Raw genomic sequence first — 13374 nt, 5'->3', positions numbered from 1 at the left:
AACATTTTGCATTGACGCACAACTTCTTTGCAAGCTATGGGAGTCCTTGGTGATAATGGAATGGGTGGAATAATTGGATTAGAGAGTACCGGAAATAAAGAGAATTAGAGGGTTTAGCAAATTATCCCTGCTTTCCAAAGACTTTATGGTAGATGCTATTTAAGGAAACCTAATACACTGGAAACTTGTTTGGGGGAAAAAACAAACCAAACAACATACAAAGTAAAGGATTAGTCCTCAGCACAAAAATCATTAGTAGCACAGTGTCCCACTAACACTTGTTAGAGACCTGAAGTTGCTTGCTATAGCAGTACTTTGTAATTTGCTGATGCTTAGAGAAGATTTTCAAGAGTAAACGCGATTTTGGATGGAACTTACAGCAGTCCAATACAAGCAAATGTTTGGAAGTTCTCATGCTCTCAACTGCCCCTAACTCCTGTGTGTAGTAGGTTTGTGCATTCTGTCTGCCAATAACATCGTGGATGGAAGGAACAATCTTGACAAACTAGTGAAAAAAGGCTGTCAGTTTCATGTTGTGGTGCAAGGTAGGGTAAGGGGAAATGGCTTTAAACTGAAAGAGGAGAGATTTAGATTAGATATAAGGAAGAAAGAAATTCTTCACGTGAGGGTGGTGAGACACTGGTACAGGCTGCCCAGAGAAATTGTGGCTGCCCCATCCCTGGCAGTGTTCAAGGCTAGGTCTGACGGGCTTTGGGCAACCTGGTCTAGGGAAAGGGAGTTGGAACTGAATGATCTGTAAGGTTCCTTCCAACCTCATCCATTCTGTGAAAAACAGAGCTGAAACGGGAAACTATTACGTGGAAAAGGTAAGCAAAGTTTACAATGAGCAAGTATATATGTATTTGTTGTGTTTTATAAAAAAAAGGGGGTGGGAGGTTGGCAACAGGCAATAGAAAGTAGCCATTCTCGCGTTGCTTCTATTTTTAGTTTCAATGAACAGTGTCATTTCGTTATGGAAAAGTCATGAGCACCCTCTAGGGGACATTTATAAGGGTTTCCTACGGGATACTCTTCCATTCCTTAAGGCTGGGTCCTCCATCCTCACTGCCGCGCTCTCCCCCTCCCCATTCTGCCAAAACTGTCAAGTGGAAAACACTCAGGTGAAAAGCAGACGGCGGTCCCTTGCCGCTGGCTTTCCTGCGGGGCTCGCACAGTGCTGCCGGGCCGCTATCCGGTTTGAATAGCAGCGCGACGGGGGCACGGCCGACTGAGGGATAGATTCGTCTTCTTACATACGGCTTTCTCTGTGCGTACGCCACAGGAAAGGTCTCTTTCCTTGGAAGCCCAGAGGCGGCTCCCGCCAGCCGCAGCGCCGGGACGGCTCCCGAAGCCCCGCGGAAGGAGGAGGAGGAGCCGGAGCCTGGCGGGGTGGGAAGGGGCGGCAGGTTTGGGATGAGGCGGGAGGAGGAGGAGCTGGAGCGGCAGGAAGGGTGTTTCCCTGAGCAGCTCCCGGTTGAAGTGACTCAGACAGGAAACTCCCCGCCAGGCGCGGCCCAGGAGCGGAGCCGCCGGGGCTAGCGCGACTCTCGGTGGCGGCCGGAGCCCCCGGGCGGGCTCCTCGCACCGCCGGACAGCGCCGTTCCCAGGAGCCGGCTGCGAACGGGTGAGCAGCGCTAACCCGGGCCCGGAGCGGCCTGCCCGCGGGTCGGGGCCGTCCGGCTGCGGGTTCCCCCCGTCCCGTTTGTAGGCGCTCTGTGAGGGGTGCTGGGCAGTCCCGCGATCCTCCCGCTGGTGACCGCGATCCCGGTGCGCTGCTTTGGGATTTATTTATCCCCTCCGCTCTGCTGCTGGCGCTGGTCCCCAGCACTCAGGCGGAGCCGGGCCTCGCCTCCGAGGCGCTGGTGTGGCCGGGGGGTGGGCAACAGGCAAGTAGCCGTTCCCTGAGGCGGGCCCCGGCAGTGGGTGACGCCTCAGCAGGAGGTAGGTAAAAGCCAGTTTTAGGGTGTTTGTAATGGGTGTGGGGTCTGACTTGTTCCCTGTCGGGCACAGCTCTTGTGTCGGTAGCCAGGGGTGGTTGGAGTTCTGCTTCCTAGGCTGTCCCAGAGTGGATTAGAAGGGAAAAAATGAAAGTGAAAAGCTTTATGCAAGTTCATGCCGTCCTTTAGATGAATGAGATGGTCTAGTGTCTAAGGATACATAGAGTGACATAAAGTAACTTCCTCTTGAGGAAGCTGAGTGTTACCCAGTTAAAATAACTAATGCTGTAGGGAGAGTGGCAGTGTAAACACAGAACTGCCCAGATGGGCGGCGGTAACCCCATCCGTCTCCTGCCTGTCCCTGACGAGCAAGGAGGCGAAGGTAAACACGCACTTCATCTCTGTGAGTATTCCTGTGGTTCAAGAGCAACCCTGCCTTTCCGTAGGCTCTCATTGCCTTGGTTTTTGTTCCTGCGCCGTTTGATGACCGGTTTGAGTAGCATTTAGACATGTAAATGGTTGTTTGTGCCAGGGAGGCAGTGCGGAGGAAGTTGTCTTTGTGGGATGTAGCCAGGCTGCCTGAAGTGGTGGCTGGAGAGTGTGTATTGGAGGGGGAGGAAAGCTGTCTGGAGGAACTTCTTAATTAGAAGGTCATACGACGCTTTGCAGTGAACTGTGGAAATTGAAAGCTTAGGCTAATGAGGGACTCAGGTCCTTATTGCATTCCAGTTACGTATTTACCATAGCTTTTATAATAAACTTGCTGAACACGCACGCATGCAGTGTTGCTGGTTAGCGTGTTTTTCAAAGTGGAGCTTCTAATAATGTTGTAATGCGCTTCTGTGATCTCTGCGTTATGTTTATATTAATTGCACTTATACAAACTGTTTTATGCTCAGACTGAATATCTCTGAGCTATGTGCTAGAAAATGCATTGCTAGTCCTTCAGAGTTCTAGCTCTTGGCTTTATTTAAGCCCTACTTCTGAAAACACTTGCTTTTGTAAACACAGAGTTTCTCCTCATCTAATAATGTAGAAGGCTCTTTAAGTGTTCCCAGACAACTGGTCTGTGAAGTCTGGCTAGTGTAGGCAGCCAGTTGACTTTATAGTTGCCAGGAAGGAGGAGGAATTTGGACGCAGTCTGTACAGCATCAGAGTACAGCAGGAAGGCTTAGTTTAGTATCGTCAAAACTTGCTTGGCTTGCCCTCTAAGAAATGTAGTCAGTAGTCTTTCTCTGCAGGAGCTTGGTTTGCTTGGGGTTTGGGTTTTTTCTGTTTGGTGGCTTGTGGGCTTTTTTTTTAATGGAAAATCTCAGTTGTACTTCGTGGGTTTCAGATTGCAACACCTGATTTATTTATTTTGGGAATAAACCTCTCAGAATCTTAGGAGAGCAACCCACTTCCCTTCCCCAAACTGCCCTGCTGAAGATGAGTAAGGCATGTGTTTTGTTCACATACCTTGGGTTTGGTCAGTTCCTGTTGAGGGTGTTGGTGAGGACAGTGAAGTGGTGTTTGAAATGTATTAATTTAAAAACTTCCCACTTAGTAGATATCACTGTATTTAAACCTAAGTGGAGCTGATTTCATGAGTTCTTTAAAAATAATTAAAAGTCTACATTACAAGAGAGGGAGTGTTTCACAATCAGTCCAGGCTTTTCAGTTCTGAGCTTCTGAATATGTGACTTAAAAATCTGCTAATCCTTTAGTGGTGTAGTGCTCAGAGCATACATGGACAAAGTTCTTGTTTTTTCAGTTTTCCTGAAGTGCGATCAACCCACAAATTCCCTTGAGCCATTACACAGGTTTCATGGTGCAATTAAATAATTAACAGACAGCTGTTCCAGCTGTGTATTTTATGTTAGACGTTATAAAGGAGTATGTCTGTCTGATGTACTCAAGTTTTAGTTGGTGCTTTATTTACTCTTCTGTGGGACATGGCTTGTTCCTGAGGGTAGGTTTCACAATCTTGTCATAGCTCTTTTAGAATCATCTGATTGTTACTTCTTGTTTTGTTTCTCAAAGATTTCCAAGATATTCAGGGTGAGGAGGAAGTTTCAGGGTAGTTGGATTTGAGCTGCGAAGTTAGAACAAAAAGATGAAACAAAAAATCCCCACAAAGCTCCTTTTCCTGGCTTTGGTTTTATTCTTCCTTTGGTCTGAAAGCTGCTGGAATAGCTTGCAATGCTATACAGAATACAATGAATTTTAGCAGATATTTATGTGTGCATCAAGACTTTTAATTTTACAGTCATTTCTCTGTGTTCTTGAGGCAAGTTCTTCATGTGGTTCCTTTGCTGTACCAACAAGTAAAGTAAACTTTTATGTTGGGCAGCGTGTTACACCATAGTCAGTCCAAAGTCAGCTGTATGACTGGTTTTACTTCTTCTGAAGCAGTTTCTGTATTTTTATTGTTTATGTTTTCAGATGGCTGTAGTTACTATGGCAAGCCCCAACTTAAAAAGCAATTATTCTTGTTCCAAATTGTTTGTTTACCTAGGGATGCTGCAAGAACTTTACACAATCCCAGTGTGAATGGCCAGTGAAGTGGATGGATCCATCCACTCATGCACATGGCGGTATGATTAAACCGGCCTGAGCTGCCATTTGGACATGCTCTCAGTCAGGTCACACACACAGAGGGAGTAGTAAATATAACAGATTTGGAAACTACTGATATTTAGAAAATATACTTTGTTACAAGGGGCCTCTGACAGCTCTTATTCTTGCAGGGCATTTTGTTATTTCTGGCTACATTGTTACTTGAATACATAACAAATGGAAGGCACCTGTGCTTGTCCTTGTTTTTGGGTGCATGTGTGCAGGTCTGTCACAGTAACATAAAAGAAGAACATTTCAACATTGTGAAATATGACTGTATACTGACAAAAACTTACTGAGAACTTATGTTTTAAGCCACAGACATCAGTCTAGGCTTCTTCCTTACTGCCTGTGGATTCTTTACATCTTTCTGTAGATACTGAGGTGTGTAGGGCTCAGGGGTATGCTACACTGTGTAATACTGGTAACTGAGAGTGTGTATTGATTTCCTTGGTTTAAGTATAATTCCATTAATCCACACCACCTGCCTTTCTAGTGGTAAAATTAATGTGTCATCAATTAATCATTGATGAGACTTGCTGTAGGAGAGTGCAAAATAGCAGATAGTCTTTCTGTCTCTTAGCACCAAAACTTGTAACTCATCTGGGATCTCCTTATCTCTCAAACATACCAGTGAAAAAAATCTGAAGCTTGTTTTCTTTAGAGGGCTTGAAAGATTTTCCTCTGTGTCAGTACGTACTGTTTGCTCTCGATCTCTTATGTCTGTAAATATATGTGCAACATAAATATATGTTGCAGTGAAAATCCTGTCTGCAGACAGTGCAGTGTTTTTCTGGGAAAAGTGGCAGTCTTGGACTTCTAGCTGTAAAAAGTAGGGTTGTGGTAGATAGAGGTAATAAGCACAAATAACTGTCGGGCATTTGCCACCTCAGCAGAACTCCCCCTCCCTTCAGGCTGACTGTCAGCAGGACAGCAAGTGAATATATAGCTATGTAGCATTTCTAGAGATAGACCATTGTGGGAGAGGTGATATAAGGCTGTGGTGGCAGGGTTGAGAGCGGATCTGGCTGGGGGTGCTGGGTGCCCAGCTCTTCAAGCCTTCCCATGTGGGAAACAGTGGTCCCTGTTCCCAGGGACAGCTAGGAGCAGCACTTATGCCCTGCTGCCATATCCCTTCCCCACATCTTCTGTTGCTGTTCCATTCAGAGCACTTGTGGCTTACAAACGTGTTACTCACGGAAAATGATTGCATGATTTCTCCATGCTTGGGCCAGACTTTGGGAGATTTTCTCAGTTTAATGGGGTGTCCCTTGGCAATCCTCTCAGAGGGCTGGTTTCTGCAGGGAGGTTTTTCAGGAATAGTGGTCAGGCGATAGTAGAATGACCGAGCAGATTTTTAAAGCCAAGCATTGCTACTTTGGAGCAAAAAAATGCCATTCCCCCTCCCCACCCTCCACTGAAAGGCATCTTGAGAATTCAGGCAGCACATAGATTTATGCTTATGGGAGATGGTAGATTGCAGGGTTGAGTCTCAGCAATGATCTTATGGATCAATACAGTATTAAGTAAAAGAAAAAAGTTAAATGATGCTTTTGGTTTTAGAAATACATACTTGGATTTCAAAACCAGTGCTGTGTTTTTATGTTAGGACGTGAGTCTTGACAGTAGATGTGCTAAGCTATGTAAATGGTATGAAGAGCTTTTGGAAGTGCCTTCTCTATGCAGTGTAGGTATACAAGCAGCTTGTTTCTAGGGTTTAGCTAAAAATATGGTAGTGCTGTATGCCACTTTAAAATACTTCTGAAAGGGACATGGACAGCCTGTTGACAGAAAAGAAAAATGCTGTAGATGTGAACTCGATTTATAGCCTTCTTTCAGTGTAGCTCTAATTATTTTAAGTGGGTTCACTGGTGTATTAAATCAATAAGAATACACTGAATTATGCATTCTGAATGTAAAGTTTAGATGAACTGTCATGACACATTGCTCAAGATAGATGTGGATGCTGATCTGGTGATATGGGAAGTAAAGCTTTTGACAGGTTTTCACTGAAACTGCATATTTTCATGTTTTGTATAAAAATGAAAGTGTAAAACATTAGTTACAGATGATGAGCTCTCTTACAGGAGGAAGAAAGCTTAAACTAAAAGCTATTTGCTTATTTCCATTTTCTCCTTCACCCTGTCCTGTAATATTTCCTAATTTTCTTTAAAGGAACTATCATAACTTGCTTCTTGTTTGATTCTCATCCTCTTCCCTGTAATGCACATAGGGTACTTCTTTTTTTCCTTTTTTTTTTTTTTTTTAATAGCACCAGAAACCTGTTTGGTTTTTTTACTGTTTTTTTTGTTCCCCCCCGCCCCCCTTAAATACTGTAATTTGGCAAAATTTTACATTATTCTTTTGCTTCAGATATTAAATGAATACTTTTAAGCATGAATAGTACAAATTTGCCTAAAATATCTTCCAACTTCTTTTTCAGATAAAGCAGTGTAATTTTTTTGCTTAAATGAAAGCAGTGTTGCATTGTTGACTTCCTAAGTACTTACAGATAGAGGGAAGCAGTGAGAATGACATCAGACAGCCTCTATTATAGTAATTTTTACTGAAGTATTTGTTCACTTTTAAAAGTTAAAATAAGACAGTGCTGAAGTCAGAGCTTTAGCTGTAGATTTGCATTGAATAAACCTGCTGGATAAAATTAATGCCTGTCATATTATCTGGGGGTGTATGCTGTAGACATAGCAGGATGGATAATGCAGAGGCACTGCCAAAGGAGGCTGGGGGGCTGCCCCCAGTGGTGCTGTGGCTCTTGGCCTCTGCACAGGCAGGGGCTCTGTTAGGTGGGATCCACAGAGAAGCTGTTTTCTTCAGGATGACCCTGAAGAAACCATGCCTGGAAGTGGGCTCTGGAAAAGAGTGCTGTCCTCCCCTCCCATGAGAAAATAAGGTTTTGTTCTTAATTTCTTAATTTCATAGAGTCACAGAATGGTTTGGGTTATAAGGGACCTTAAGGATCATCTTGTTCCAGCCGCCCTGCCATGGGCAGGGAAACCTTCCACTAGTCCTGTGAAATGAAAGTACAGTTCAAAAACTGATGCTTTAATAAACAGTTTGTCTGAATGACTGTGTTGTTGCTTAGATTTAAATCTAAAGTTTCCAGACTCTTGTCTTTTAATCTGTGTCTCATCTCCATTACCTGTCATAACAGACTGGTGCTGAGCCCACTACCAACCACTTCTTTCAGCATATGCACACAGGTGTGCCCATTTTGCTTAAGGTGCTAGCAGTCCCTCCACACCAAATGCAAAGGACAATTGACCAAACCCATGTTGAATAGGCATGAGCAATCTATGGTATCCTTTCTGCAGGATGAAAGGTGCTGTGTCTGAGCAATGCCAGGCTAACTCCATGGGCATATGCTTCCTCCTCTTCTTTGGTGGTTATTGCTCTTGCTGTTTTCCTCATTCTTTGCAGAATCCTTACACTGGGAATCTTATATTTGCTAAGAAACGAGAGCACTTTTCACAACTGCTGAACATGCCAGAATCCCTGTGCTTAGCTTCTGTGCCAAGATGTGGTCTTGTCCAAAGCAATGCCATGCAGCATTGCTTCCTCACACAACCGTGAAGCAGCGGGAAGGCTTAGAAACAGCTATAGAAGAAATGCATATTGGGGACAGCTGTAGGAGGTAACCGCAGCAGCCCAGCAAAATGGCCAAAGCAGGGAAACAAGAAGATTAAACAGGGGAGGGGAGGAGTGAACTGTGTGAGAGGAAAAGAATGTGAAAAAGAGAAAGGAGTTAGTCAAGAAGCAATAAGAGGAACTGAAAACTGAAGGACAAACAAAATGTAAGCTGCAGTTGGTGCAACTCTAAGATGTAATATCAGGGATTATTAAAGGGATGGAGCAATTAAGTGTAGCAAAATAGATCTCAGCATGCCAAACCTAGAATGAGACAACAGTTCAATCTTTAACTTAATTCCAGCCTGAAGAGAGGCCAGATATGGCTGAAGGGTTTTTAATATGTACAGAAGTTTAGGATTAATACGTTTGTTTCCATGTTGACTCAGAACTAACTCAGCTCTGTAAGAATTAATTAGTAAATTAACACAAACCCCCTCAGCCATCTAGCCCCAATATTTTATATTGGTGACTTATGTCTTGGGCTTCAGGCTTAGGTACACAGATAAAACAAAGCAAGCAAAACCCCTCTGTGAATTCCTGCAGCACAACTTCCATTGCATAGCAGGGTGCATGCTGCAGAGACAAGCCCTCCCTCCTTGTTCACATACATGGAATGCCTTTGGAGCAAACTTTATGGGGTTAGCTTTTCCCATATCATCATAGTGGATTCTCTAATAAAACAAGTGGGGATGAGCAGAATTGGTTTCCCATTTTTTTGAAGTGTGTACATTGCAATGCATGTGAGATTCCTGCATCGGGATACCATTTGACCTTATGTTTTATCATCAAGAACTTGCATCTCCTCTAAAACTTCAAGATTTGGAATGATACTGCAGATACATAGTACTAATCAGGCTGCCTGATGAAATATGTGATCATTACTTGCTGCATCATTGACTGTTAGCTGCTGCTGCTGTAGAATTAGTATGTGCTCATCCATGGGCTGCTGCTGGCAGGCAGGAAAAGATAAAGCCACTCTTATGCTAACTTGACAGCAAGAATACAGTGAGTTCAGCCTTGCGCTATGATATGGGAGTGCTAGGGTTACACAGTGTTCACCAGCTGTGGGAGAGTTCTCTTACTGGTACTTTAAAAGGCAGTAGTTGGTAGACTTGTACCTGGTGGCAGGCATCAAGGAAGGTGAGTCTGTCCTGCTGTAGCTCACCGGTCTCCGTGTAGGCTTCATCTGAGGAGCCTCAGCGTCCCCATTCGTAACTTGTGATGATAGTAGAGTGTTAGGCCTTCCTATCATGGTAAATGTGCTTGAATTCATCCAGGACACTGGAAGGGAACACCCATAGTTACTTGAGGAGCATGACCGATTGTCATGAGTGCTGGTGGTCAGTGTGTCAGCCATTTCAGCTACATGACAGCATTGTTAGCCATGGTGTCCTCCTGACCCTGATTATTTTGTGGGAGGGAGGGAGAGAGGGACAGTACTGAGTCAGGAAAGCCTAGCTTTTAGGTTGCATTGGTAGTTGCTTACTGATGTATCTGATACTGCAGAGTTTGGTTTTTTTAGGTGATAAGACTGGTGTATCTGAGCATTTGAACCTTGTTTGCACAGTCATAGATACACAGAATTACAGAATGTTTTGTGTTGGAAGAGACCTTAGCGATCATCTAGTTCTAACACCCCTACCATGGGTAGGAACACCATGCACTAGACCACGTTGCTCAAAGCCCCATCCAACCTGCCAGGGATGGGGCAGCCACAGCTGCTCTGAGCAACCTGTGCCAGTGTCTCACCACCCTGACAGTAAAGAATTTCTTCCTTATGTCTAATCTAAATCTGCCCTCTGTCAGTTCAAAGCCATTCCCTCTTGTCTTGCCATTGCATGCCCTTGTAGAAAGTCCCTCTCCAGGTTTCTTGTAGGTTCCTTTTAAGTACTGAAGTGTAGGTAGGTAGCATAGGTTTTGCTTGTGTAAAGAGATTGAGATTGCTTGTCGTGTGAAAAATTCACTCTGACATAACACAGAGTTGAGATTTTCTAAAAAATAAATAGGTAATAACCCCCCCACCAGAAAAAAAAAAAGAAAAAAAAAAAGATTTTCTGTGCTTTAGCCTTACCTTTTCACATATCTGTGTTTGCTCTTGGAAGCTTGCTTCCCAGCATGTATCTCTCCAGTGGCAGAGCAAAGCAGTTAATGATGTGAGCCACACTGCTCCATAGGAACCTAATACTAAATCAACTGTTTCCATTATGTGGCCATTCTTCTGGGACTTGCTATGGTGCTGGCATGGGATAATTCAGTCCCAGAATTTTTGTTTTCTCTTTTGCACTTATTGAGCCTTTCTTTTTTGTTCCAATCGCAGATGTATTTTTGCAGGCTTAACAATATGTCAGATCTGTTGCACAAAGGACCGTCAGCTGCTGTTTGCTTTCTTCTGCCTTTTACTTTAATCAGGCAGGCCAGTAAATGATGTGAAAAGCATTTTTCTGTGCTCCTTCAGCTTATGCAAATCTGTTGCTTAGGAACGCAGAGGAGCTCCAGTCCCGAAAGGAACATCTTGCGCTGATCCCCTTGGCAAAAAGGGGGATTGTGCCGTCCAGAGAACAGAAAAAAGAGCATTCAAACAAGGACATCCAGTGCATTGCTGTTCTCTGAAGCACTTCAGTTATCAGCCTGTTAAATGTTTTCTGCTAGTCTGCATTGCTAGGTACGCAGTTGAACAGCTGAGGCTTTTGATATTTAATTGAAGTAGAACTAAAAGGGAATTTTTGAGAGACATATCTTGGAGGTTTGGAAGAAAAATGAATATGTTAAGTGATTGTTGTGCTGATCTTGGAAGAGAAGATCTGTTCCTTTTGTTAGCTTTTCTCTTCACAAGGGCATTTTGTCTCATGGTTTAAGAGACAAACTTCCTTACTTCATGAGTAGGAGCATTACACAGAATACTGAATCAAATTTTCTTCATAGGAAAAATTATTTAATTGATTTTCTGCAGGCCAGTAACATAGAAGAATGATGCAATGGAACAGAAGAAACCCAAAAATGTTGTGTTGCTATAGGGATAAAACTGCTGCTGCTGTGCAGACCAAGACTGTTCCTGTGGGAATGTTGTCATTACTTCCCATGGAGTTCACTGAGATTGGTCCCATAGACCTCAGCTGAGCAGGCTATTCAATCCCCTTCTTAAATTTGTCTTAATTTCTGTCCTGTGAATGAATTGCATAATGACTTTGTTTCTCCTTTTTGAAGGATAAGCCTCTTTAAATGTTGTGCATGGATTTTTCCTGCTTTTCATCATGGTATTGTGTTCTGTAAAGTAGGGGAAGCTTTACTCTGTCTATCTATCTATCTATGCCTGTTTCTAAAAGACAGAACAACTCGTGGATATATATTTCAATTAATGGATTTCATGGCAATTGTAATCTTCAGTATCCATGCCAGGCTTGAGATTTTGTTTTAATTCAAGACTCAAAAAAGATGCTTTTGCAGGCATAGGAAAGAAGAGAGTCAGTGTCAAAAGAAGTGCTGTTTAAAGTACAGACATACTTCCTCTTCGTCTTATTTTGGGCTTGGGAACATGTACAAGCACTTGGAGATCAAATGCATCTAATTAAAAGCAAAATGAAAATACGTGTTCAGTGGACTGCAAGAAGGCAGGGAGCATCCCTTCCTGACACCTGTTTTCAGTCAAATGAAACAGTGTTCTCAGCTGCAAAGTCATAAAATATTCTAAGGTTTCTGTAATGCAGCAATTCTTATTAGTTGTTTAAACTCCACCTTCATTACTCACTCTTTGGCATGATCCTTCTGTAATTTTTTGGGTATGAAATAACTTTTTCTACTTACAAATTTCAGTATTTGAGGTTTTGTTGGGGTTACACGGAGCATGGCCTTACCAAAAACAGTTCCCTGAACGTCCGCCAACACCTCTGCTTTCTTGGTCTGTATTCTAATCTGATATTTGCATGGGGTTATTGGTTGGATCTGTGCTAGTTTGAAGAGTTTACATTGTACTGCATGCAAGCATGGCCCATTCTGTGCAGCAGGAGGTGGGATGTGCTGCAGCATTTCTTCTTGCACTTACACAATTGCAGTAGCACGTTGCTGAACATGCTGTGATGACTTCTTCAACAGGGGAGAAAGAGGGAAGCCGTGCTTGAGCCGGTCAAGCTTTGCTGATCCCAGCTCAGAGCATGCAGCCTCTGGCTGACAGCTGCAGCCCTGAACTGCTGATCCAGCCTTTTGTGACTGGGGGGCCCCACCCTCTCATCTCCTCTTGAGCAGTGGGAACTTGCCCTGCAGTTACAGTGGCCATAGGATATATTTTAGCTGAACTGTTTCAGGCTGTTTGAAGTGTAACTATCTGCATTTTGAATGGATTTATGCTCCTTTTAAACCTCAAGTTTTCTTGGTTAAATGACTGAAAACGTAAACTTTGCAGAATTTCTTAGTTTTGTTCTTTTTTGAGGTGTGTATTGAAGATACTGGTGTTTAAGAGTGAAGTAAATAAATCCTTGTGGTTTGACTTCATACAAATGAAATGGCTTTAAATGGAAAGAGGATAGACTTAAATGAGATGTAAAGGAAGTAGCTCTTTACTGTGAGGGTGCTGAGGTGCTGGCACAGGTTGCCCAGAGAAGCTGTGGCAGCGTTCAGGGCCAGGTTGCGCAACTAATGGAAAGTATCCCTGCCCATGTCAGGGGGTTGGAACTAGATAAGCTTTAAGGTCCTTTCCAACCCAAATTGTTCTGTGACTTTCTGAAGAGTTTATGATCATTTCAATGCTCCACCCTCTACCTCTGGGTAGTGACTTTGTTCTATTCTTTGTTCCTGGAAAAGCACTTGCAGTTTTGTGTTTGTTTCCCTGTGTGCCCTGTTACTTCTAATGCTAATCACAGCAAGAGTTTAGCCAGTTCTGCTGCTTTTCTGACTGTTCTCATCCTGAGATTCAGCGTGGCTCAACTTTTTGCCCATTCAGCTCTTCCTGCCTGCCAGGCTAAGTGCACCAGAGCTGGTGGTGGGTATATCTGGGGCAGTGAGGGAAGAGGGTCTGTCAAAAGAGAAAACAGTGGCAGGTGGGCTGCTTTGAAGAGGATAGAGGTTCAGGAGAGATTTGCTTAGCTGTTGCTGCCATGGTGGAGCAGTCTAGGCAGTTATCCAGCAGCAGACGGGATGTGCCTCATTTTTCAGCACCCATTTTCAGAGTCCAACTGAAAAGTGGGAGGAATGAGTGGAG

The 13374-nt window shown here is 43.6% G+C and overlaps 1 protein-coding gene across 1 annotated transcript in view; it reads left to right on the top strand.

Annotated features, from left to right (window-relative positions):
• Positions 1-1460: 1460 nt before the first annotated feature.
• The window catches only part of CYFIP1 (cytoplasmic FMR1 interacting protein 1), a 78904-nt gene continuing 66990 nt past the window's right edge, over positions 1461-13374 (top strand). The window contains exon 1 of the mRNA XM_034071142.1: positions 1461-1624. The gene's annotated coding sequence lies outside the window, so the exon portion shown is untranslated. The remainder of the gene's footprint in view (positions 1625-13374) is intronic.

Source organism: Melopsittacus undulatus, chromosome 2 (genome assembly GCF_012275295.1).
Source record: "Melopsittacus undulatus isolate bMelUnd1 chromosome 2, bMelUnd1.mat.Z, whole genome shotgun sequence".
NCBI classification, from domain to species: Eukaryota; Metazoa; Chordata; class Aves; order Psittaciformes; family Psittaculidae; genus Melopsittacus; species Melopsittacus undulatus.
This window is presented reverse-complemented; position numbering and strand designations above follow the sequence as displayed.